Here is a 27,273-nt window from a genome sequence, read left to right as displayed (position 1 = left end):
ATTACCTTATTGTCCTTGTCATGCTTTTGATATAATACTGCAGTCAAGCATGTATTAGAGAACCCTGTCTCCAAGAAAAACTCCTTGTTTCTGACAGGGTAAACTAGGCAGGGCGCTTGTGAGAGGCTTCTTTTGAGCTGTCTTACTGCCTCGGATTGTTCTGGACCCCATTCCCACTTGACCCCCCCTTCAAGAGATGAATCAGGGGTCTTGTGATCTCTGTGTAGCCCTCAATGAACTTTCTGCTGTAATTAGTCAGTCCAAGGAGGCTCCTTAGTTCCCACAGAGTTGTGGGGTCTTTCAGTTTCTGAAGTGCTTCCACTTTCTTTTCCTGGGGACAGAGACCCTGAGGAGTAATCTCATGCCCCAAGAAATTAACACAGGTTCTACACCACTGTGCTTTCTGAAAGGAAAGTTTTGCTCCGGAGGCCCTCAACTGTGTCAGAACATAATGGATCTCCGCTATGTGTTCCTCCACAGATGAACTTTTGATGAGGACATCATCTACATAAGCCAGGTTACCCCTCGCACCCAGGTCGGGCATGGCCTTATGTAGGAAAATGTTGAATTCATTGCCGGAGTTGAGGTATCCGAAGGGAGTCCGTGTCCATGTGTACTGCTGGCCCCCAAAGGTAAAAGCCAGTTTGTATTGGTCCTCCCTACTGACAGGCACGGTCCAGTATCCGTTGGTCAGGTCTATTGCAGTGAATACCTGTGACCCCTGGATCTGGGCCAGCCCTTGGCCAATGTAGGGAAGAGGCCATCGGGAAGTATGGACCCGTTTGTTGAGCTCCCTAAGGTCGGCGCAGAGTCTCCACTGGCCGTTTGGCTTCAATATTCCCAGCACTGGATTATTGAAGGTGCTGTGTACTGGACAGATTATTCCCCGGGACTCAAGCTTCTTAATTATTTCAGTAAGGGACTCCATGGATGCGAGAGGCAAGCGATATTGCTTCACAAACACTGGAGTAATTCCAGGGTCCGTGGGAATTGTTGTTGTGTGGATGTCGGTGCGACCACAGTTATATGAGTCTACTGCAAAGAGATCTTGAAAATCCAAGAAAACTTGTTTCAACTTTTGCTTCTGTTCCAGAGTCACACAGGTGTCAGCTAGGTTGACTCTCTCTTCCACCATCTGCCTGAAGCCCGGAAAGACTTCTGGTTTTGCTATCTCAGCGGCCTCCTCCAGCTGGATGGAGAAGTCCCTGGTCGAGTGCTGATTTGGACTGGAGGCTTCAGGTGGGAAAGGCAGCCCTCATGGACCTGGAAAATCACCTTGTAAAGAGGTGGATCGGTCGCACAGGATCATGCACTCATATCGATGGGCTTCTCCAAGGAAATGGACAGACACTACTGCGGTTCGATCAACACGTCTTTATTCAAACACAGCTACTCAGGACTGCCTGAGTGAGCGTACTTCCTGTCCCTCCCCTTCCCGTTGCCCCGTGTCCTTTCCCACGTGACAAGGGAACAAATGACAACATCACACCCCCCCGACACTAAACATAAAGTTCGGGATCATGACATTTCTTCTATGAGGCGATGTGGTTTTCTGCGAGTCCTTTGTGGCCTCCAGTCATTTCTCTCGCTCGATTCCTGGGATAGCCAACATGGCTCCTCTGCGCCGGAATCCTCCCTGTCTCCTTCATAGGGTGCATCCTTTTCCCATGTACCTCGTGGTGTACAAGGTTCAACTAGCGGTACGATTCCTGGCATCTTTTTGAAGTGAGAGCTGTTTCTTGTCAAGACATGGGTGCTGCCTTCAGCCGTGATGAGAGAACCTTTCCTATGTGTTACGGTGAGGGGTTCTTCTCCGAAAGCTGCCATGTTCTTGCGATTTTGCGGCTGCCTTGCAATGACAATGTCTCCTCTTGTTAGATGATTCTCTTCAGCCCTCCTTTTCTTGTCAGCTGTTTCTTTTATGTCCATTTTCCGTGATGCATCCTGCTGTCTCATTTCCGCATCACCTTTGTATCGTTCCTCTTTCAGACCTATGTGGGGTAGTCTGGTTCTTACATTTCTTCCAAACATGACTTTGGACGGCGATTTACCTGTGGTACTGTGTGGGGTGTTGCGATAGTCCCTCATTAATTGTCACAGCAATTTTTCCACCGATTCTCCTGTCAGGCGAGCTATCTGCGTGGTACGCTTTATGTTTTTCATGAATCGTTCAACTGTACCATTAGCCTGAGGCCACAACGGTTTTACTCTCCTGTGATGGAAACCCATGTATTCTGCGAAGTTTCTAAAGTCCTGTCCAGTAAATGGGGGTCTGTTATCGGATTTCAGTATTTTTGGAATGCCATAAGTGGCAAACATCCGATCCAACGCAGGAATGGTATGGTATGCCGCTGTAGATGGTATGATTTGTACGTCCGGAAATCTTGAATATTCATCAATGGCCACAAGAATATATTCACCTCCTTCTAATGGGCCATAGTGGTCTACTGCAATTTCTTCCAAGGTCCCTTCAGGCAATTCAGTCATTCTGAGTAGTTCTGGTCTGGTTTGTGGATTGAGGACCACGTAAGTGGGGCAGTTCTTAAGCAGTTCTTCTACTTGGGTATCCAATTGAGGGAACCATACCCTTTGTCGCAACATTCTTTTAGTGGACCTTATTCCTCGGTGTCCTTCATGCGCCAGCTCAAGGACTTTTTTTCTCAGAGTCTGTGGAATTACTAACTTGGTTCCCTTAAGTAACAGTCCTTCCTCTGTTTTAGCGAGCTCCTCCTTTACGGCTAGTAGACATGTGATATCTTGTTTAGTCTCATCTCCTACATTCTCTTTGAGTTGTTTTGCATGTTTCCAGCGACCCTTCTCGAGGCATCTCATGATGATTTGTATTGCTTGGTCTGTGTTGGTTTCTCTGGCTATTTGCTCCATGTCCAAGCCTTGTGTGGCATTTTCTTGAACCACATACATGATGTATTGATCCGCTATAGATGGGTCTGGGCTGCTATCTTGACTGGGGTGACGCGAGAGAAAGTCCGCTGGATTTTGTTCCTTCCCCGGCCGGTGGATGATGTCAAAGTGGTAGTCTTGCAGCCTTAAGGCCCATCGAGCTATCCTAGGAGGCATTTTGGCCTGAGCGCTGCCGTAGATGAACAGTAATGCCTGATGGTCGATGACTATTGTGAAAGGTTTTCCATAGAGAAATAAATGGAAGTGCTCACAGGCCCAGACTATAGCCAAACCTTCCTTTTCAGCCTGTGAATAGGCTTGCTCGGTTTTTGAGAGGCTGCGACTTGCATAGGATACTACATGTACGGCTTGACCATCTTTGCAATCAAGTTGAGTCAAAATGGCCCCTAGGCCAACTGGGCTTGCATCCACAATTAGTTCTGTGTGTCTGTGGGGGTCGAATTAGGCCATGTTTTTGGCATCCGCAATACGATTTTTGATGATTTGGAAAGCTTGTTGGCACTCGTCTGACCATCTGAATTCTGCACTGAGTTTGGTGAGGGCTCTTAGGGGTGTGCTGACCGATGCAAAATCTTTGATGTATCTTGTGCAATAGCTTGCCAAACCCAGAAATCATCGCAAATCTGTGACGGAGGTTGGTGGTGTGGTGTTTGTGAGGGCACTGACCTTCTCAGGATCCGGTGTCATTCCACTTTCAGAGAAGATGTGTCCGAAAAATCGTAGTGTTGTTTTCCTGAACTCACACTTCTCCTTCTTCAGAGTGAGTGTGATGCTGGAAATGCATCAGAGGGACAGGGCCTCTGAATCCTTGTCCTTTACTGCTTTTTATCGTGTGTTCTGTCATGTTTTCTGCCCAGGAGTCCATGTGGGACTCCTGGCAGTGCAGCTCTCTCTTTTGGTTTGGTGAACAGACCCATGGGATACCCTTATGGCACCCATGGGTAGGGGTACAACCCTGTACCCCTAGTGTATGTTTTTGGGCACCTGTGGGTGGCCCACAGAGCAGGGTATGGGCTGGTGGCAGCTCCATGCTGAATTTGACAGGTGCTCTGGGTGTCCTCCATTTTGGGATACCCAGGCCCTGCCATTGGGATCAGTTGATTCCTGATAGGAAACAAGATGGCCCCTGTGGCCTCTTGCTTTCTATTGCCTGTTATCTTGTTTTCCCAAAGTCCTGGGAAGCCCTGACTCTGTCCCTTCCCCCTGACTGGCTGTTGGGTGGAAGTTCCATATATGGTGTTGTTATGAAGGCCCAGCTAGACTGACTGGAGCCTTCCCAGTGATTGTATGTTGTGGGTACCTCCTGTGGGTGGGACCTGGGTGAATGGAGTGTGTGACCAATATACACTCCTTGTTGTGGTTGTCTGGTTTCTGGCATGAGAGACAAAGACTGCGACAGCCCTGCCCGAAACTGGCCTGAATGCAGTGTGTAGTGTTGAATGGCTGGGTACTTGTCCCAATCCACATTCCTTGTTGTGAGTGTCTGAAAGGGAGGAGTGTGGCCTGAATGCACTGTGTGCCTGATTGGCTGACTGACTGCATGAATGCCCCTCTGTATGATTGGCTGCTGGTTGTGTGCCAGCAGTGTGGATGAGAGACAGAATAGTATATCTGGGGACCTCTCACCACTGGTAATTGTTCAGACGCGTCAGAAGCGTTCAGAAGCGTTCAGAAGCTGAGTCTTCACTCTAAAAGTAACTGGAACTGCTGATCCTCGACGTCCAGCTGGAAGAAGAAGACTTGCTGTTGCATTTGCTTCGACCGATCCGAAGGCAGCCGAAATCGTCGAAGACTGACCCGAGAGAGGACCTGGTAAGGCGCCCTCTTCCTGTGCTCCGAGGGACCATCGAGCACCGCTCCATCTTCGCCGAAGCGCCCTGGAAAACAGACCCTCGAAAGGCTGCCGACCCGAGACGGGACCGCCGAGGAGATCGAAGTGACGCACCCGGACATCGCCGCCGTCGAAGTCCATCGCCGTCGACCAGGGTTCGCAGGTTTGTGTAACCGCTGGAGGTCCGTCGAAGTTGTGTTGCCCAGCCGTGGGAACCACTTGACGCCGTGCCGCCGACGACCGGAGCCGCCTGCTCCTTTGCGAATCGAAGGACTCCCTCGTCCGCACCGTCGACCGCTTTATCCTGCCGGAGAAAGTCGAGGACGACCAACGCGCCGAGGAGAAACCTGCCGGTGGGTTTCCCGCCACCCGAAGACCACAAAGACTCGAACGACTCGATGCCCTTGCTGGGCCTCCGTCTCCACAATCTTTGCGGTCCAGAACTATTGTCACCGAGGTGCCCCACACGCCTCTGCCTTGCAGGACGCCGACGCTCCGACGCCGACGAGCACCGCTCGGACGAAGCTGCCGCCTCATCAACACCGTTCTACCCTGTTTGTCGTCGGACGTTCGACGCCCCGTGTCTCCCGCTTGAAAGGGAAGGCATTCAAGAAGGGCCGTCGATTCCCCGCTGCCGAACGCCGAGTTCCTCAACGTTTCTCGACGCCTCTCGACGATCCGTGACTCCCGCTTGAAAGGAGGTCGCTCAAGAAGGATCTGTCGACGCCTCTTCGAAGAACTCGACTCCACCAGGTACATTGGGGGGGTAAAAACATTATAGGAGGGAATAAGACTTGCAGAGCAATATATGGACTGGGCTTGTGCTATACCTTTATTTTACAGTTTGCCCAGGTGGGGGGATCTCCACACAGAACTGTGTCTAGTGATAGGGGCCAGTATTCTGCCTATTGCTCAACCATCTTATTTTCTCTCCTCTCTCTATTGCTGGTTTTACTCTATTGATCTGTGTGACATTGTTACAGTATTGTTAATGCACTTTAATGAGATCTAATACAAAGGGTGGTACCACTTTAGAATTGTATATATTTGCCATTGTTGATTTTCCTAAGTACAAAGTGAGTTATTATGATAAGTGTACATAACCTTGAATATTGATTATATAAAGACTGTGTTCTAACCAATCCAGTGTGTGGACATTCCTTTGTGGGGGCTTGGGGACTACACTGTACTTAAGAACCAGCCTGCATCACCTCCTGAGAAGCTAGGCCTTGATTGCTCGTCCATTGCTACCGTAATAGAGAATCTTGGCTGGGGTCCTCTGTGCCTCTCTTCTACCATATAGAGAGCAGAAGTACAGACACCCCCCACCGGTCCTTCACACTGGTGGCAGCGGTGGGATGCTTATGGTTTTAAGAATCAGTGTATAACCGTGCCACTTACAAAAGATATCTGCACTTTATTAAATTAAGGTTTAGTTGTGTACAAGATAACTGCATTACAAACAATGGAGTCTATTGCAAATGGCAAATTGACTCGGATGAGCTTGGAGGCTCTCCAGAGTGCTTGTGAAGCCAGGGAGTTAGACTTTGTGGATAAGTCTAGGGCTGAGGTGATAGCTGCCCTGGTGGACTACCAGACTGATGGTGAAACTCTTGATGAGGGGGGGAATGCAACCAATGAGGACTCTGCACCTGGGGTTTCTGCTGAATCTGTTTCTGGGAATGCCTCCATTCCTGCTGCCTCTGTTCCAAACCCCAGCAATTCCTTGGAGCTTGAGTTATTAAGGATGAAATTGGCCTTTGAATACCGCAAGTTGGAAATAGATGCTGAATTTAAGAAAGAGGAGTTGGCTCAACAAGTGGAGCTCAAGAATAGGGATCTTGAACTCAGAAACAAGGACCTTGAACTCAAGAGCCAGGACACTGAATGTCAGAGAATCCAGCTAGAGAAAGCTAGAGTGGAGACTTCAGCTAAAACCAGTGAGAGTGTCAGGTCCCCAGCCACCAAATTTATGAAAGATTTGGTTGGTGTATTTGTGGAGGGTTCAGATATCCTCCAATGGATTGAAGCATTTGAAATGGCTTGTGCGATTCATGATGTTGATAAAAGAGATTGGGCTAAGTGTTTGTTAAGCAGAGTGCCTCAAACTGGATATGACTGTATTCTGAAGCTGAGTGCGGAAGAAAGGGGTCAGTATGAGTGTATGAAGTCTTCTTTGATTGCCAAGTTTGGCAAGACACCTACCCAATACCTTAGAAGGTTCAGGGATTTTAAGAAAAGAGAGAATGTGTCTTGGGTTGACTGGGTGAGTGCTGCGCACATGAACATGATGGGGTGGATCGATGGATACAAGGTTAAGACTTTTGTTGAATTGTCCCACCTCTTGTTTTTTGAGCATTTTTCTGAAGCCTGTTCACCAGAGCTGCGTCAGTATGTGGCTGACCAGAACATTTTGGACCCCTTTAAGCTGGCTAGGTTGGCTGACAAGTGGGTCTCCCACCGGGTGTCCCCTAAGGACTCCAGTGGGAAGGACAAGGACAAAGAAAAGGGGGCCTCTCAGAAAGCTGAGGAGTCCCACAAGCAGTCACAGTCGGGTAAACCTAAACCTTCCCCTCCCAAGACCCAAAAATCTAGTGGGGATAAGTCATCTGTGGGTGGGAATAAGAGTAGTGGTCCACCTGCTGCAAAGCAGGCTCCCAGTGGTTCCAGCACCGTACCCCGCCCTCCTGGCGCTTGTTGGGATTGTGGGGCTCTGGATCACAAAAGGGGTGACTCCAAGTGTAAAGGTAAGGCACTTGGAGTACAGGCTGTCAGCCTGACCTACCCTTACCCCGTGTCTGAGGTGGAGGCCACTGTCCTCCCCTCCTCTACCGGGATCACATTTGGTGCTCCGGTAGAGATTTCCTTAGTGTCCCTTGGGGCCTGGGACCAGTATGCAGAAGTACTGTCGACTATCCGACAGAACACCCGTAGGTTTTTGAGAAGTGTCCTCTTGAATGGCCAGCCTTCTACTGGTTTGAGAGACACTGGGGCAAGCATGACAGTGGTGGACAGGACCCTGCTCAAGCCAAGGACTATGTAGGTACTCCTCTGAGAACCAACAGGTTAGCTGGTGGGCCTCCCAAATTATCACCTGTAGCCTTAGTCACACTCATGATTGGAGACAAGACAGCAAAGCTTCCTGTCCTGGTTCAGGACAATGTCCCTGCTAACATTCTGTTAGGAAATGATCTAGTAGAGTTGGGGTTGATCTCGGATGGTCTTCCCATGACTGCTGCTGCAGTCACTAGGTCACAGGTGACACCGGGTCTGGCTGTGGGTCAGGTACCCGAGCCAAAGGCGAGGCCGAAGGCAAGAAGAAGGAAGACCAAGAAGGCCACCTCTGTGGAGGGAACACCTTCTCTTCCTGCTGTTCTGACAGCACCCATTGGGATCCATGCTCCGGACGGGCTGGGTCCAGTGGAAAACCCAAACTCAACTCCTGTGGGAGAAGAGACAGAAGACTCTCCTGTGGGAGAGGTACTCAGCCCGGAGGATCATCCCGACCTTCAATGCTTGTTAGCTGAAGGGGGACCCTCCCGGGAAGACTTCTGTAAAGGACAGAGAGAGTGCCACTCTCTCGAGGGACTGAGGAAACAGGCCCTGTCCCAGGCACAAGGAGAAGTGCCTAGGACATTCCGGATTTATTGGGAGGGTGAGCTCCTTGTTAGTGAGCCCACTAAGCCTGAACCTGGTGCCCTCAAGAGGTTGGTGGTACCCCAGGTTTACAGGCCCTTCCTTCTGCAGTTGGCGCATGAGGTGCCCTTGGCTGGTCATCTTGGTACCAAGAAGACTAAGCAGAGGCTCTCTGGCCATTTCTACTGGCCACGGATGGGAGTAGAGGTGGAGTCCCACTGCAGGACCTGCCCAACTTGTCAGTTGTCTGGTAAGACTGGAGGTAGTGTCATTGCCCCACTGCAGCCATTGCCAGTGGTTGGCACACCATTTGAGAGGGTGGGCATCGACATCGTCGGTCCCCTTGACCCTCCCACTTCAGGTGGACATCGGTTCATCCTGGTCTTGGTGGATCATGCCACCAGGTACCCTGAGGCAATACCCCTTCGGACTGTTACTGCCAAGGTGGTTGCCAGGGCTCTCCTGGGCATTTTCACCCGTGTTGGATTCCCCAAGGAGGTTGTCTCTGACAGAGGATTCAACTTCATGTCTAGTTACATGAAAACCATGTGGAAAGAGCGCGGGGTAACCTACAAGTTCTCCACCTCTTACCACCCCCAGACCAATGGTCTGGTTGAGAGATTTAATAAAACTCTCAAGGGCATGCTAGGGGCTTTGGAAGAACCCCTGAGGAGGAAATGGGATCTCCTCCTGCCATGCCTGCTGTTTGCTTACAGAGAAGTACCTCAAGAGGGTGTTGGTTTCAGCCCCTTTGAGTTACTCTTTGGACATCCCGTGAGGGGGCCCCTCGCCTTGATCAGAGAAGGCTTGGAAGCCACCCCTCCTGGTCCCGCCAAGCAAGTGGGGGACTATGTGTTAGGCCTCAGACGGAGGATGACACAGATGATGGGCCAGGCAACAGCAAATCTCAAGGCCAGCCAGGAATTGAATAAGTACTGGTATGACCTTAAAGCCTCGCAAGTGGATTGGACTCCGGGACAGGAGATCCTTGTGATGGAGCCTACCAAGCCTAGAGCTTTGGCAGACAAGTGGACTGGACCCTTCAGGATCATCTCCAAGATGGGCGAAGTCAATTATCTGGTTGACATGGGAGCCTCTGGAGTAGCCCCTCAGATATTCCATGTCAACAGGCTCAAGCCTTTCCACCGGCGAGCAGAAGTCTCATGTCTCTTGCTAGCTTCAGGGCAAGAAGAGGATGAGAGTGAGCCCCTTCCTGATTTGCTGCATAGCAACCCTCAGGATGGCTCAGTGGAGGGAGTACATCTCTCTCCGGATTTGACAACAGAGCAACAGAGGGCCTTCAGGGCTTTGCTCCAACAGTATGCCTCTCTGTTTTCACTGACGCCAGGCCTTACACCGTGGTGTAGGCATGAAATTGACACTGGTGACAGTGTGCCTGTCAAAAGCAGGTGCTACCGTATGTCAGATACCGTCAAGAACCACATCCAGGCTGAGGTCGCCAAGATGTTGGATCTGGGTGTTATTGAACCCTCAACCAGTCCCTGGTCCAGTCCAGTGGTCCTTGTCCCCAAGGCAAGTTCCCAGGCGGGTACCAAAGATTGGAGGTTCTGTGTGGACTACCGGGGAGTCAATGCCGCCACCAAAACTGACGCGCACCCATTGCCCAGGGCTGATGAGCTCGTGGACACCATAGGTGCTGCCAAATTTGTGAGCACAGTTGACCTTACCTCAGGCTATTGGCAAATAGCTCTGACGGACCATGCCAAGGAAAAGACGGCCTTCTCAACACCTGAGGGACTCTAACAGTTTAGGGTTATGCCTTTTGGGTTGAAGAATGCCCCTGCCACCTTCCAGAGATTGGTCAACCATGCGCTCAGTGGGCTGGAAGCCTTTTGTGTGGCTTACGTAGACGACATTGCCGTCTACAGTTCCACCTGGGAAGAGCATTTGACACATCTGGATAAGGTGTTGCAGGCCTTGAAAAGGGCTAACCTCACTATCAAGGCCACCAAGTGCCAGATAGCTCAGGGGAAAGTTACCTATCTTGGTCATGAGGTAGGAGGGGGTCAAATCCAACCTCTCTCCAGTAAAGTACAGGATGTACAGAACTGGGAGACTCCCACTACTCAAACCCAGGTGAGAGCCTTTTTGGGCCTCACTGGGTACTATCGCAATTTCATGGCAGACTATGGAACCATAGCTGCACCCCTGACAGCTCCAACTTCACCCAAACAGCCTAGGAAGGTTAATTGGACCGAAGACTGTCAGAGGGCCTTTGATGGCTTGAAAGAAAGTCTGTGTAGGGCACCTGTGTTGTGTACGCCTGACTACAGCCGACCCTTTATCGTCCAGACGGATGCCTGCGACACCGGAATTGGAGCTGTCTTGTCCCAGTTAGATGACAAAGGGAGAGAACATCCTATCATATTCATCAGTAGACAACTCAAGGGTAGAGAACTTAGGTGGGCTACTGTTGAAAAGGAGTGTTTTAGCGTAGTTTGGAGCCTTATGCGTTTTAGGCCCTACCTTACGGGGTCTACCTTCAAGGTCCAAACAGATCATAAGCCCCTGAAGTGGCTTATGCAGATGAAGGGTGAGAATCCGAAATTGCTCAGGTGGTCCATTAGCCTGCAAGGGCTAGACCTCACCATAGAGCACAGACCAGGGAAGAGTCACGATAATGCAGATGGCCTTTCCAGAAGGTATGTTGACCGTCTGGATGAGGGTGTCTATCCCGTGGGAGATTAGACACCCTCCACCTCAGTCTGGGGGAGGCGACTGTGATGCTGGAAATGCATCAGAGGGACAGGGCCTCTGAATCCTTGTCCTTTACTGCTTTTTATCGTGTGTTCTGTCATGTTTTCTGCCCAGGAGTCCATGTGGGAGTCCATGTGGGACTCCTGGCAGTGCAGCTCTCTCTTTTGGTTTGGTGAACAGACCCATGGGATACCCTTATGGCACCCATGGGTAGGGGTACATCCCTGTACCCCTAGTGTATGTTTTTGGGCACCTGTGGGTGGCCCACAGAGCAGGGTATGGGCTGGTGGCAGCTCCATGCTGAATTTGACAGGTGCTCTGGGTGTCCTCCATTTTGGGATACCCAGGCCCTGCCATTGGGATCAGTTGATTCCTGATAGGAAACAAGATGGCCCCTGTGGCCTCTTGCTTTCTATTGCCTGTTATCTTGTTTTCCCAAAGTCCTGGGAAGCCCTGACTCTGTCCCTTCCCCCTGACTGGCTGTTGGGTGGAAGTCCCATATATGGTGTTGTTATGAAGGCCCAGCTAGACTGACTGGAGCCTTCCCAGTGACTGTATGTTGTGGGTACCTCCTGTGGGTGGGACATGGGTGAATGGAGTGTGTGACCAATATACACTCCTTGTTGTGGTTGTCTGGTTTCTGGCATGAGAGACAAAGACTGAGACAGCCCAGCCCGAAACTGGCCTGAATGCAGTGTGTAGTGTTGAATGGCTGGGTACTTGTCCCAATCCACATTCCTTGTTGTGAGTGTCTGAAAGGGAGGAGTGTGGCCTGAATGCACTGTGTGCCTGATTGGCTGACTGACTGCATGAATGCCCCTCTGTATGATTGGCTGCTGAGTGTGTGCCAGCAGTGTGGATGAGAGACAGAATAGTATATCTGGGGACCTCTCACCACTGGTAATTGTTCAGACGCGTCAGAAGCGTTCCGAAGCGTTCAGAAGCTGAGTCTTCACTCTAAAAGTAACTGGAACTGCTGATCCTCGACGTCCAGCTGGAAGAAGAAGACTTGCTGTTGCATTTGCTTCGACCGATCCGAAGGCTGCCGAAATCGTCGAAGACTGACCCGAGAGAGGACCTGGTAAGGCGCCCTCTTCCCATGCTCCGAGGGACCATCGAGCACTGCTCCATCTTCGCCAAAGCGCCCTGGAAGACAGACCCTCGAAAGGCTGCCGACCCGAGACGGGACCGCCGAGGAGATCGAAGTGAAGCACCCGGACATCGCCGCCGTCGAAGTCCATTGCCGCCGTCGAAGTCCATCGCCGTCGACCAGGGTTCGCAGGTTTGTGTAACCGCTGGAGGCCCGTCGAATTTGTGTTGCCCAGCCGTGGGAACCACTTGACGCCGTGCCGCCGACGACCGGAGCCGCCCGCTCCTTTGCGAATCGAAGGACTCCCTCGTCCGCACCGTCGATCGCTTTATCCTGCCGGAGAAAGTCGAGGACGACCAACGCGCCGAGGAGAAACCTGCCGGTGGGTTTCCCGCCACCCGAAGACCACAAAGACTCGAACGACTCGACGCCCTTGCTGGGCCTCCGTCTCCACAATCTTTGCGGTCCAGAACTATTGTCACCGAGGTGCCCCGCACGCCTCTGCCTTGCAGGACGCCGACGCTCCGACGCCGACGAGCACCGCTCGGACGAAGCTGCCGCCTCATCGACGCCATTCTACCCTGTTTGTCGACGGACGTTCGACGCCCCGTGTCTCCCGCTTGAAAGGGAAGGCATTCAAGAAGGGCCGTCGATTCCCCGCCGCCGAACACCGAGTTCCTCAACGTTTCTCGACGCCTCTCGACGATCCGTGACTCCCGCTTGAAAGGGGGTCGCTCAAGAAGTATCTGTCGACGCCTCTTCGAAGAACTCGACTCCACCAGGTACATTGGGGGGGTAAAAACATTATAGGAGGGAATAAGACTTGCAGAGCAATATATGGACTGGGCTTGTGCTATACCTTTATTTTACAGGTTGCCCAGGTGGGGGATCTCCACACAGAACTGTGTCTAGTGATAGGGGCCAGTATTCTGCCTATTGCTCAACCATCTTATTTTCTCTCCTCTCTCTATTGCTGGTTTCACTCTATTGATCTGTGTGACATTGTTACAGTATTGTTAATGCACTTTAATGAGATCTAATACAAAGGGTGGTACCACTTTAGAATTGTATATATTTGCCATTGTTGATTTTCCTAAGTACAAAGTGAGTTATTATGATAAGTGTACATAACCTTGAATATTGATTGTATAAAGACTGTGTTCTAACCAATACAGTGTGTGGACATTCCTTTGTGGGGGCTTGGGGACTACACTGTACTTAAGAACCAGCCTGCATCACCTCCTGAGAAGCTAGGCCTTGATTGCTCGTCCATTGCTACCGTAATAGAGAATCTTGGCTGGGGTCCTCTGTGCCTCTCTTCTACCATATAGAGAGCAGAAGTACAGACACCCCCCACCGGTCCTTCACAGTGAGATGCGCTTCTTCCAGCGCCATGCACACCCGCATGAGTGTATCATCATGCTGTTCTTGAGTCTGTCCGAAAACTAAGATGTCGTCGCTATAATTCAGGCAATTTGGCACATGTTTGATTACGTTATGGATTTCTGACTGAAAGATTTCTGCTGCTGAAGAGACTCCAAAACTGAGTCTCTTGTATCTATAGAGACCCAGGTGAGTAGCAAAAGTGGTGATGTATCTGGATCTTTTGTGGAGTTCTAGTTGATGATACCCTTTGTTGAGGTCCAGTTTTGAAAAGACGGTGGCGCCATTGAGTAGATGTACCATAGCTGTGATCCTGGGAGATTGATGACGTTCTCTTAAAATTGCTTCATTTGGTCTTCGCATGTCCAAACAAATGCGGATGTCTGGGGAGTCTTTTTTTGGTACGGGTACTATGGGGGACACCCAAGCGGTCGGACCTTCTGCCGGTTCAATTATGTCCGCTTCTAGGAGTTTGATCAGTTTGTTTTCTACCTGTTTTTGTATGTTAATAGGAATTCCTCTGTAGTGTTGGGCTACAGGCGTGATGTTGGTGTCTATGTGTAGTTCAATTTGTCTGTCTTTCAATTTTCCTAGTCCTTTAAATAGTGCAGGGAAGACTTGGTCAATGCTTGCAGTGGGATCCAGATGCTTGTGCATCATGAGTCTGTATAGAATATGTATTAGCCCCATGTCGACAGCCGATTTATAGCTGAGAATGCATCCACTGTGTGTGGCGGCTTCTAGAACATGCATGGGTATTTCTTTCACGTGATCTTTGTATTTACATGAGGCCGTGAAGAAACCTTTACACGCAAGGGGTGTCTTGGAGCCATATGGAAATATGAGCGCTCGGGCTGGTTGCAGGCGTGGTGTGTTTGGCATGTTGTTATATACTGACACTGGTGACAGTGTGCCTGTCAAAAGCAGGTGCTACCTTATGGCACCCATGGGTAGGGGTACATCCCTGTACCCCTAGTGTATGTTTTTGGGCACCTGTGGGTGGCCCACAGAGCAGAGTATGGGCTGGTGGCAGCTCCATGCTGAATTTGACAGGTGCTCTGGGTGTCCTCCATTTTGGGATACCCAGGCCCTGCCATTGGGATCAGTTGATTCCTGATAGGAAACAAGATGGCCCCTGTGGCCTCTTGCTTTCTATTGCCTGTTATCTTGTTTTCCCAAAGTCCTGGGAAGCCCTGACTCTGTCCCTTCCCCCTGACTGGCTGTTGGGTGGAAGTTCCATATATGGTGTTGTTATGAAGGCCCAGCTAGACTGACTGGAGCCTTCCCAGTGACTGTATGTTGTGGGTACCTCCTGTGGGTGGGACCTGGGTGAATGGAGTGTGTGACCAATATACACTCCTTGTTGTGGTTGTCTGGTTTCTGGCATGAGAGACAAAGACTGAGACAGCCCTGCCCGAAACTGGCCTGAATGCAGTGTGTAGTGTTGAATGGCTGGGTACTTGTCCCAATCCACATTCCTTGTTGTGAGTGTCTGAAAGGGAGGAGTGTGGCCTGAATGCACTGTGTGCCTGATTGGCTGACTGACTGCATGAATGCCCCTCTGTATGATTGGCTGCTGAGTGTGTGCCAGCAGTGTGGATGAGAGACAGAATAGTATATCTGGGGACCTCTCACCACTGGTAATTGTTCAGACGCGTCAGAAGCGTTCAGAAGCGTTCAGAAGCTGAGTCTTCACTCTAAAAGTAACTGGAACTGCTGATCCTCGACGTCCAGCTGGAAGAAGAAGACTTGCTGTTGCATTTGCTTCGACCGATCCGAAGGCTGCCAAAATCGTCGAAGACTGACCAGAGAGAGGACCTGGTAAGGCGCCCTCTTCCCATGCTCCGAGGGACCATCGAGCACTGCTCCATCTTCGCCGAAGCGCCCTGGAAGACAGACCCTCGAAAGGCTGCCGACCCGAGACGGGACCGCCAAGGAGATCGAAGTGAAGCACCCGGACATCGCCGCCGTCGAAGTCCATCGCCGCCGTCGAAGTCCATCGCCGCCGTCGAAGTCCATCGCCGTCGACCAGGGTTCGCAGGTTTGTGTAACCGCTGGAGGCCCGTCGAAGTTGTGTTGCCCAGCCGTGGGAACCACTTGACGCCGTGCCGCCGACGACCGGAGCCGCCCGCTCCTTTGCGAATCGAAGGACTCCCTCGTCCGCACCGTCGATCGCTTTATCCTGCCGGAGAAAGTCGAGGACGACCAACGCGCCGAGGAGAAACCTGCCGGTGGGTTTCCCGCCACCCGAAGACCACAAAGACTCGAACGACTCGACGCCCTTGCTGGGCCTCCGTCTCCACAATCTTTGCGGTCCAGAACTATTGTCACCGAGGTGCCCCGCACGCCTCTGCCTTGCAGGACGCCGACGCTCCGACGCCGACGAGCACCGCTCGGACGAAGCTGCCGCCTCATCGACGCCATTCTACCCTGTTTGTCGACGGACGTTCGACGCCCCGTGTCTCCCGCTTGAAAGGGAAGGCATTCAAGAAGGGCCGTCGATTCCCCGCCGCCGAACACCGAGTTCCTCAACGTTTCTCGACGCCTCTCGACGATCCGTGACTCCCGCTTGAAAGGGGGTCGCTCAAGAAGTATCTGTCGACGCCTCTTCGAAGAACTCGACTCCACCAGGTACATTGGGTTGGTAAAAACATTATAGGAGGGAATAAGACTTGCAGAGCAATATATGGACTGGGCTTGTGCTATACCTTTATTTTACAGGTTGCCCAGGTGGGGGATCTCCACACAGAACTGTGTCTAGTGATAGGGGCCAGTATTCTGCCTATTGCTCAACCATCTTATTTTCTCTCCTCTCTCTATTGCTGGTTTCACTCTATTGATCTGTGTGACATTGTTACAGTATTGTTAATGCACTTTAATGAGATCTAATACAAAGGGTGGTACCACTTTAGAATTGTATATATTTGCCATTGTTGATTTTCCTAAGTACAAAGTGAGTTATTATGATAAGTGTACATAACCTTGAATATTGATTGTATAAAGACTGTGTTCTAACCAATACAGTGTGTGGACATTCCTTTGTGGGGGCTTGGGGACTACACTGTACTTAAGAACCAGCCTGCATCACCTCCTGAGAAGCTAGGCCTTGATTGCTCGTCCATTGCTACCGTAATAGAGAATCTTGGCTGGGGTCCTCTGTGCCTCTCTTCTACCATATAGAGAGCAGAAGTACAGACACCCCCCACCGGTCCTTCACAGTGAGATGCGCTTCTTCCAGCGCCATGCACACCCGCATGAGTGTATCATCATGCTGTTCTTGAGTCTGTCCGAAAACTAAGATGTCGTCGCTATAATTCAGGCAATTTGGCACATGTTTGATTACGTTATGGATTTCTGACTGAAAGATTTCTGCTGCTGAAGAGACTCCAAAACTGAGTCTCTTGTATCTATAGAGACCCAGGTGAGTAGCAAAAGTGGTGATGTATCTGGATCTTTTGTGGAGTTCTAGTTGATGATACCCTTTGTTGAGGTCCAGTTTTGAAAAGACGGTGGCGCCATTGAGTAGATGTACCATAGCTGTGATCCTGGGAGATTGATGACGTTCTCTTAAAATTGCTTCATTTGGTCTTCGCATGTCCAAACAAATGCGGATGTCTGGGGAGTCTTTTTTTGGTACGGGTACTATGGGGGACACCCAAGCGGTCGGACCTTCTGCCGGTTCAATTATGTCCGCTTCTAGGAGTTTGATCAGTTTGTTTTCTACCTGTTTTTGTATGTTAATAGGAATTCCTCTGTAGTGTTGGGCTACAGGCGTGATGTTGGTGTCTATGTGTAGTTCAATTTGTCTGTCTTTCAATTTTCCTAGTCCTTTAAATAGTGCAGGGAAGACTTGGTCAATGCTTGCAGTGGGATCCAGATGCTTGTGCATCATGAGTCTGTATAGAATATGTATTAGCCCCATGTCGACAGCCGATTTATAGCTGAGAATGCATCCACTGTGTGTGGCGGCTTCTAGAACATGCATGGGTATTTCTTTCACGTGATCTTTGTATTTACAAGAGGCCGTGAAGAAACCTTTACACGCAAGGGGTGTCTTGGAGCCATATGGAAATATGAGCGCTCGGGCTGGTTGCAGGCGTGGTGTGTTTGGCATGTTGTTATATACCTCTTCACTGACTACGTTGACCGTGGCTCCCGTGTCCACCAGAAATTCAGCAGCCACCTTGTTGACTTGTATTATGAGAGTGGGGCTGTTTTCTTTCGTAGTGGGGTTCCCGAGTGCATATAAGTAGTCTTTCACCCTTGGTTCTCCTTTTCGTGGTTTCAGTTCATTCCTGGGATTGTCCTCTGAAGAGGTGCTAGAGATACTGTCCGATTGTGATTGTTCCACCAAACACCTGACATATCTCCTAGGGCGCCTTCCTCGCCCTGAGGATGCAGATTTGTTGTCTCTCCAATCCTGTGATGACCTTGCTTGTCTTCGGTCTGTTGGTTCTTCAAGACTCCTGTGACGTGTCGACTCGGTTTTGTTGTGTGAGTCGCGACTGGGACTTGGACGTCTCGGCTCTCTTTCTGGGGTGGATCTTCTGTTTCTTCCACTTCCTCGCATTTTACTGCGATATATGAAACATACAGCCTTATAATGGTTTTCTCCCCGACATGCAGAGCAAATTTGACCCATGGCGAGGCATGTGCCTTCATGTGGGTATTCATGCCCGCAACGATAGCAAAATGGATCTGTGTTCCCTTTTGGGGTGTTTTCCAGTTTATGTAGACTCTCATATTTCCCGTGGGTGATGGTGATGCCATCAAGACCTTCCACCTGTGCTGTTAGGGCTGCCTCTGATAGTGCTAGGCGTAGAATCTCTTCCAGGTTACGTGGTTTTTGTAATAGTCTTTTCCTGAAGTCACCACTTTCACATCCTACTATTATTTGCGAGTGAAGTGCTTCCTCATTTGAATACTTGTTGAAATCACAGTGTTTCATTTTTACTCTTAGTCTCATCACGAACGCGTCCATTGTCTCACCTTTCACTTGTTTCGTGGTGTGAAAGATGTGCCGTTCATAGTCCACATTGGTGTGTGGTGTGAAGTAGTCGGTGAGAGTCGTTTTTATACTGGTATAGGTGTCTATGGTATCTTCAGGCATTTCATCTAGAATGTCTCTTACATTAGATCCTATGGTATGAGTGAGCAAACTGTGTTTTCTTTCATCTTCCAGAGCGCCCACTGCTTTGAGGCATACTTCAAAGTCCCTCAGCCATTTCATCCACCTGGGCCCCAATGTGCTGGAGTCACTGAGATCAAAATTGGGGGGCAGTTGTGAGATCAGGCTGTCCGTCATTTTTGTGCGAGTTACCCGGACAGGTGTTGTTTGTACAGTAAGTGAATCCTCTAATGAATCATCCAGCATGACACAGTTTTATACTCGTTCACTTACTGTTTGTCGCAGTAGGTGACAGCAATCAGGTTCCTCCTCAATATCTGGTTTGCGTTGTTCTTGTGTGTGTTGTATACCAAAAGTACACAAATCTTTCTTGGTACACTGTGAATATGCAGATTCGCTGCTTGTGCAGTTGGTTAAAGGAGACGTGGGGAGCCGATGTGCTCCACCCATGTGAATTTCCGTTTTAATGCGAGATGTAATGGGGAGAGAAAAAAATATAATATATATATATATTTTTTTTTTCTCAATCCCGTGGGGAGCCGATGTGCTCCACCCACGTGCGTTGCCGCCAGTAGCGGGATTCTGTTTGCGTGTGGGGAGCCGATGCACTCCACCCACGTAGGCCACGGCTTTCTTGGCGGGAAATGTTGTGAGGAGCCGATGCGCTCCACTCACGTGTGTCCGCCTCTGGCAAGTAGTATGGGGAATGACAGCCTACCTTCACATGGGGAGCCGATGTGCTCCACCCACCGCTGTCTCCTTTCCCAGACGTGGGGCAGCCTCCTTCTACCCCCGGGCCCACACCACTGATGGGATGATCCGCCCCTACTGCAGGTAGCCGACGCGCTCCACCTGCCGGGTGTTTTGTTGCCGTCAAATGGAGCCGACGTGATCCACCTGCCGGGTGCTTCGTTGCCGTTGGTGGGTACGTGCGGTACCCCGCCCGGAATCCTAACGAGGATTGTGGCTGGCGGGGAGTCTTCTCACTCCCACCCGCCTTACCTTCACCGTCGCGTCTTGGCAGGGCCGCAGCCTGCTGCTCTTCCAGCACTCGATGTCTCCGAGCGCGAAAACGCCGGGATTGCGTGGCTGTGTTGGCGGTGGTTCTTCCGCCTCGTCGCCAATGTAAAGAGTTGGATCGGTCTCACACAGGATCATGCACTCATATCGATGGGCTTCTCCAAGGAAATGGACAGACACTACTGCGGTTCGATCAACACGTCTTTATTCAAACACAGCTACTCAGGACTGCCTGAGTGAGCGTACTTCCCGTCCCTCCCCTTCCCGTTGCCCCGTGTCCTTTCCCACGTGACAAGGGAACAAATGACAACATCACACACCTCATCCCTCCTGAAGTCACAAGTCACATATTCCTTACCATAAGGGCAGGAAGTGTACACCTGGAAGTTCCCCCCATGCCGGGTAAAGATCCTGTCTGGTGTTGTATTGTCATCACGGTCACTGTCAAAACAGTCCTTGGGGATTGGTCCTAACAGTTCATTTCCTAAATCAATGGAGAAATGTCAGTCATCAACCGCCATTCCAATAATGGTGCCTGCGGCTAGAGTAATACTCTTTAAGTCGCTGTTATCCACCTCTATTGGAATGGTGTCATGTTCTATGTTGAGTAATGGTGTTGGGTTTACCCCTAACCCTTGCTGTTGGAGAAAAGCATTTAGATGAATATAAGCATCAGGGTTTTTCAATTTTTGTCCTCTTATAACTTTCAGTTCCAGGGAGAATTGTCGGGTCCTTTCTGGGATGGTGACTTCCTCTTTAATCTGAATTTCAACTGCATAAGGTAGCAATTGAGTCGACCTAAATGCTTTTTCTGGATCATCAAAGCCCATGGGATTATCCGCTAATCGGGACCAAGCTTTGAAGTTTATTAGGTCCAAACTAATGGCAAAGAGATTGAGAATATCACTGCCTAAGTAAAAGGCGGCAGTGACGTCTCGCGCACGACCCAACAATTATGGACTATGCTCTTGTTGCCAATGGAGATTTTGAGCATACACCTGCTTGGCAGCAGCTGTTTGGAATTGGGTGTTTCCAGATCCATTTCCCATTTGTCTATCAGTTTGAATGTGGGAATGGCTGGATCTTTTGGGAGTTGGCGGAACACGGCTTCGCTGATAAAGCTCTTACCGTTGTTCACACACACTCGGGCGAGAACAGAGTCCTTCCCATCATTTAACTGAACAGGGATGAACAGGGATGAACAACTGCTCTCCAATTTGCTGAATATCAGCCAGGCTCTGAGCTGATTTCACATCTTTCTGGACTATTGGAGTGGGAATGTCTGATTGTGGATTAGTAAAGAATTTCAGAGTGTTTCCTTCCAGTGTGGAATACCACCTTAAACTAGAAGGAAGGTTGATTTTCAGAAATAGAGAGGACCCCCGTCACCAGTCTGTTGTCCTACTGCTATTACTGTCACATCTGGAATTTGGTTGTTCTGGAAGTGAAATTATACTTGGTCAAATTTGTGTTGAATCATGTGGCATGTGCCATTTAAACTAACATGGTTGACACTCTTTTTTAATTTTATTGGTCGGCTAGTCTGGGTCCAGAGGACCTTGTTTACACAATCTATTAGGGGTGACAACCTTCTCAGGAGGTCATTCCCTAGTAAACAAGGGGTGCCCTCTGGAGTCACTACTATGTACGGGTGTTTCACCTTGTGTCGCCCAATTTTAATGTCCAAATCCGCAGTCCCCTCGACGGGAATTTCCTTCCTGTCAAAGTTCTGAAGTTGTCCAGGAAGAGAGGTGAGAGGAATACGGTAATTCTCCTCCCTTTCTGCATTTAGTTAATCAAAGGCCCTTTTGGACAAAAGGGTAGCTTGGGATCCAGTGTCCACCAGTGCCAAAATTGTACCCTGCCCCTGTATTTGTACAGGGGCATAGTATCTTCCCTCCTTCTCCTCAAGGGGGCACAGATAATGCACATTTTTGGACAACTGGTGGGCTAATTTTTTAGTTTTGGACATTGCAAGAGAAGAGATTTGGGCAGAATTCTGTGGAGAGTCATGGGAATCTGTAAGAAAAAGTTGGCAACTGGAAATCAGAGCCGTTGTGGGTTCTCCTGGTTCCGGTTCTGGGCCGCCCCCCCCTTTTTGGAGGCAGTCACCAGGATGGGTTTGAACCAGGGGATTTTGATGCTGTTGGTTCTGGGCTGAGATGATGGGTGGCGCTAGCTCAGTCCCCACATCGACACAGTCTGGATTTGGATCCCTTGGGACCCATTTTTCTTTGGGAGGAGTTCCCCCATCTCTGAAGGAGAAGATCTTTTCCCAGGATCCTCTGAGGATCCCTCTCCCTCAAATTGGAAGATCTGTACCTCCTCCACAAAGTGGGTCTGTTTGGGTCCTTTGTTTCTCCTACCTCCTCTCTGCTCCTTGGGTGGCAGACTTTCAGGGGTAGGTTCCTGGGTTTCCAGGGGCTGTTTACAAGTGAGGAAGGAAGCTTCCTCCAAGGCTTTACACCCCCCTTCCCCTTGTGCCTCCTCTCTGGGAACCGGTGAGTTATCGGGGTGCTGCCCCTGTCATTGTTCTGGAGCACCAGGCCCAGAGTTTGGGGCATTCTGGGCTGGCATGCTCATCTGAGGGTTCTGTTGAGCCCTCAGCATGTGACCCAGATCCCGTGGCATATTTTGGACCTGGCGCTCTAACTGTGAAACCCACTCAGGCTGATACGGGGTTCTATTTTCTCCCCTGGGCTGATCCCGGGAAGGGTAGCTATCCCTTCTCTGGTAGTACCCCGGGTTGGGAACATTTGGGTACCCCTCCACCCTTGGCCTTCCCTCTCCTGGATTTGGTGGTCTGGGCTCAGGGAATTGGGGAAAGAAGGATGGATGATTTTGGGGCTGGAAATTGGGTGGATACCTGGGAAAAAAGTTCTGCCCAGGGTTTGGTGAATTTCTGCCCTCCTGTGGGAAGTTAGGAGGGAAGTTCCCTGGGTTGGGTGCCTGGTAGGACCCCCTCCCTTGGGCTGGAGTAGTCCACACATAACCCAGGATGGGTCGGTTTCCCTTGTAGCGGAGACTTACATAGTCAGGGGAGCGAGGGACCCCATTTGTGGGACTGCCTCCTTGACTCCCTGTCTGTGACTGGCCTGAGGGCCTTCTGGGCTGAGAATGATTCGGTGCAGGCAGGTTTTTAGGCCCCCCATCTGCAAATCTTTAGGCTTGTTGGAAAGCTGGGGATCTTAGCTTTAAAATGAAAGTTAAATCTCGTTCCTAGCACACGCGGTTCAAAAGATAAAGACAATTTTGTGGAGGTAGATTCTCAAAATTAAAGTAAGATTCAAATGGCAAATGACACTTTCACACTTTTGAAATCACAGAATGGACACACGATTTCTTTGCAGTTCTAAATAGGTGGAAATGGTTTGAATTAGATTATTTTAAACTAAGAGATTGGTTTGCACAGTTCTGGCTGGATACTCACTCCTAATTTTGGAAGGAATGGGCCTCGTCACAGATCTGGTCAACAGGTTTAGCTGCGGTTCTCTCTGCTCTGCTGGTCTGGATCTCTGGTTCTGGCAAAAGTTCTGGCACTGCACAGCGGTCTGGTCTGGGTCTTCTGGAACTGCGGTTCTGGTTACGGCTCTGCTTTCTGGGTCCGGAGATGGTTCTGGCACAGGGTTCTAGCCAGAATCAAACAGCTTGCCCGGCTGTTGAGTAGTTTGCAAAGGATTTTGAGGCCTGCTGAAAAGGATTCAGCTTGTGGATTGGCCCCTCTGCTTCAAGTTCTGGAGTCTGAATTCTAAGTTCTGGTCTCTGGATCTGTCTGGATTTGAAGTCTGGAGTCTCCCGGCAAAGCGCTTCGCAAGAAATCAGTTTGAAGTGAGAAGTGAATGTCCCTACCTGGGTTTCAGTGGTCCTTTTTATGTCTTTTGAAAGTGGGTGGGAAGGCTGACTTTCTATGCCCTACCCTCTGAAGATCCTGATAGGTTAGCAGATTTTCTGTGCTCTCACTGGAGAACAGAGTTGTGAGTCATCAGGCCTCATTTTTATGGCATACAGAAAGAACACTCCCTTTGTCACTTTGCACACAAATCTATTTTTGATCCAAATGCATATTTATCTATGTACAATTTCTCTAATATTATATGTCCAGTTAACATATTTTCTGTAGCGCCAAACCATCCGATCCCTGTCTTTGTAAGATGTTGTGTTCACTTCTGACAGAATTCTGCCCTTTTCATCCAGAACACAACCTCTAAACGTTTCCAAAATGTACACAAATGTGTGCAAGGAATATGGGCATCAGATGATGAAGTGTCAGATTTTTAACATACATACATTTGGAGTAATACCCTATTTTCCGCTATTACCCCCAGAACATACCACATAGTCCTAACACCTCTTAAAATGTGCACAGAAAAATCACAGGACTAATGATATTATTTACTTAATTTTGACACTTCCATAGTATGAATTATCCATCTTTTTAAAATTATGCTCTGGCCCAGAGGGGTGTGGTTTCCCAAATCACATGGGGGGATTCCTGGTTTGTCCACTTCCTCCAAGCTCAGCTGGCTCACAGAGGCAATGCTCCTCCCAGTTTCTTCCAAGAGGAAGCCATTTACGACCCCCTGATTTAGCATTTGTTTGGAGCAAAGGGAATTTCATTGTTCTGTTTTCCTGCAGTCCCAGGCACCCCTCCCCTGATTCAATCAGAGAGGTGTGATCTCCTTTTGGTGGGGCAGCATTAGGGAGGCCAGGCCTGTGAATACAGTTGCTGGGCAAGTTTCAACTCCTGTCGGGGGTAGTTGCCGGGCAGATTTCAGTCCCTTTAAGCCAGGCTTCAGCCAAATGTCACTTTTGTTACAGTTTTTCTTCATTCAAATCAAACTTACAATTTTGACACATGCAGCTAGAACGCTGATTCTAAGTTCAAAACTATGACATTTAAACAGTTGCAACCTATGTGACACTCAAAAGTAGGTCACTCATTTATTTTAAACATTTCGATTTTAGTGACTTTAAGTCCAATTTCACTTAAGCTGCTGACATCCACAGCTCAGCCAGTTGTGTTATGAACATTATTTTAGGCTCTTCATCTTTTCAGATTTGGTATGCACCCAAGACATCATTCTGCCAGATGTCTGCTGGTGTTCAGTAAGATATTTGAATATCTTGCGATGTTTGAAATAGGCATTTTGAGCTTGCATTCAGAGAAACAAAGGTGATTTCAAAGTGCTTTTTGAGCTAACAGGCAGTGCTGTTTTTCCTTTGGCACCACGTTTCACTCATGGCGCTTCTGGCCAATCACGCTCGCACTGGTGAGTGGCAGGTCAGGCGACCATTTTGGTGTGCGCAAAAACTGCGTGGTTTCCCTGGATTCTGGCGCAAATGTGGGCTTTTCAGCCATCTTGGATTTTCTAAGCCCACAGCACCAAATGTTGTAGCATAATAATTCAAACGTGGGTCAAGACACCTGACAGACCCCCCTTCTGCCACTGAGAACACTAATGCTCCAAGAATAAGGGAAAGACTTTGAAGGGATTGGGATTTCTGCCTAGAAAAGAAATCCAATGTTTTACTTACTTGTAAAGAGTTGGTTGGTAACTGTAATTCTAAGATTGAACAGTTACAAAAGTTCTTACTGATCTTACTTGTGTGATGCACTATTCTTAAAAGTATGGTTAACATCTTTTCTTCCTTAGTCATTGTTTTGCCAGTCTAATAGAAAGTAGATGTGAAGGTATTTTACTCTCCTGTGATAAGGTTGTGCCTCTTTACAAAAGAAATGTGTTGGTTTCACCAGATTATTCCTGTAGGGTAATTGTATGAGTGTCCTCCAACTGTTGGTATCACCAGGTTAGTCCTGTTAGAATAACTGTATGAGTGTCCCCCAACTGGGTCTTGCTTCCCCTGACTTGCTGCTAGCCTGTCCTTAATAAGTCTAGATTCGGTTGTTGCCTACCTAGAATAACTATTCAGTAATGTGTGACGTTGGGTTTTACTTTCTCTTCATTGTGACGTTAAAAGTATGTGGGGTTTACTTACCATGTGTTAGCTGTGTGCCATCCCAAATAAGTTACCAGAATTACTGCTTACCTAAATCTGGGGTTCCCTGATTTCAAAAGCATCTGTAATTGTATATTATATCCGTAGGCTTTACTCACCTGGTATAGCTGTGTGTTATGACAAAAGTAGTTATGGGTTTTTACTGCACCTATTCACCAAAAGTATATTGTGCAGTTGACTGTTTATGTGATTTGTTCCAAGAGTCTCTGTACAACTGGAAGGGCCTACTGCCTTTGTACTACTGAATGTAACCATTGGTATTTTACTCCCAAAGAATAGGATTGACCTATACTAAATGTGTATAACAAGGTTTTGACTTCCCTAGAACTACTGTTAGGTGTTCCAAATAAGGTTTATACTTGGGTCTGTGTGCTTGCTTTCAAGTATAGTGTTGTGTTTTTATATTGTTAGTACTTACTTAACCCGTAGAGTTATCTGGGCCTACCTGTATTTAAATAAATCCTTTATCTTTACAATACATAGTGTTTCAGTGTTTCTTTGGATCATTTGTATTACAATTTCACTTGTACTGTATCTACTGCCCTCTCTATCTCCTAAAATAAGCCTGGCTGCTCTGTCTACGCTACCCTATACTCAGGTGGTCAAGCCTTATACTAAGAGTGGAGTCCTGTACTGCCTCAGTTGAATGGTTTTCCTAAGCCCTTAGTTGGACTTCAGAAAAACTGTCCTAACAGGTGCCCCCTATTGTGAATGCCTCAATCTGGCCTCAATCTGGGGTCTAAGTTCCTCAACTTTGCCGTTCTGCCGAGAATCAAGATTTCGGTCTTCTTGTCATTCAGATGAGCTGCACAAGACACCATTCCCTTTTCCCATCCCTTTTTGTTTGTTTGTTTGCTTATTAATTTGTAATGTGCACCGGACCCTTAGGTAACTGGGCGCCACAGCATACAAGGTTACTTCAAGCTTAGTTACAAAGTAAGGAAAGGTACATACATGTAAACAATACATATTAAGCGAGTCTAGCTAATGAATATACATGTGTACAAATATACATAGGGATGGATACAAGAGGGAACAGTGGTTCAGATAGTAGCTGGTGTAGTGTGCATTTGTTAATCAAGGCAGTCGTTGGAATGTAGCCATGTGAGAATGTTACGTCTGAATCTGTAGTAGGATTGATCTTTCCTAAGGTCAAGTGGGAGTGCATTCCAGTATTGGGCAGCCTTAACAGGGAAGCACTCGTCCATAGATCAACATTTGAGTTTGTTCCCAATATCCAGGTGATCCTGCTATCTCTGTCACATCATGACAATTAATTCTCTTCATTTCTTGAATGATCACCTCATCCTGTCCTGCACCAGAATATACAAGCAATTTGCTTTAACATCCAGGCTCCTTCTCCATTTGTGTGGTTTTGATATAGTCATCCTTGTATGGAAACAACTATTTTGATCTCTGTTGCAAGGTCGCCCAACTTTTCACATCATGTGCTGATACCTCCTTCGGAATGAAAGTCCTTACTGTATTCATGGCATAGGGTATGAGAGAGCAGACATAGCAGCTCTC

Source organism: Ambystoma mexicanum, chromosome 6p (genome assembly GCF_040938575.1).
Source record: "Ambystoma mexicanum isolate Mex_15411 chromosome 6p, UKY_AmexF1_1, whole genome shotgun sequence".
Lineage (NCBI taxonomy): Eukaryota > Metazoa > Chordata > Amphibia > Caudata > Ambystomatidae > Ambystoma > Ambystoma mexicanum.
Note: the sequence above shows the minus strand (reverse complement) of the source record.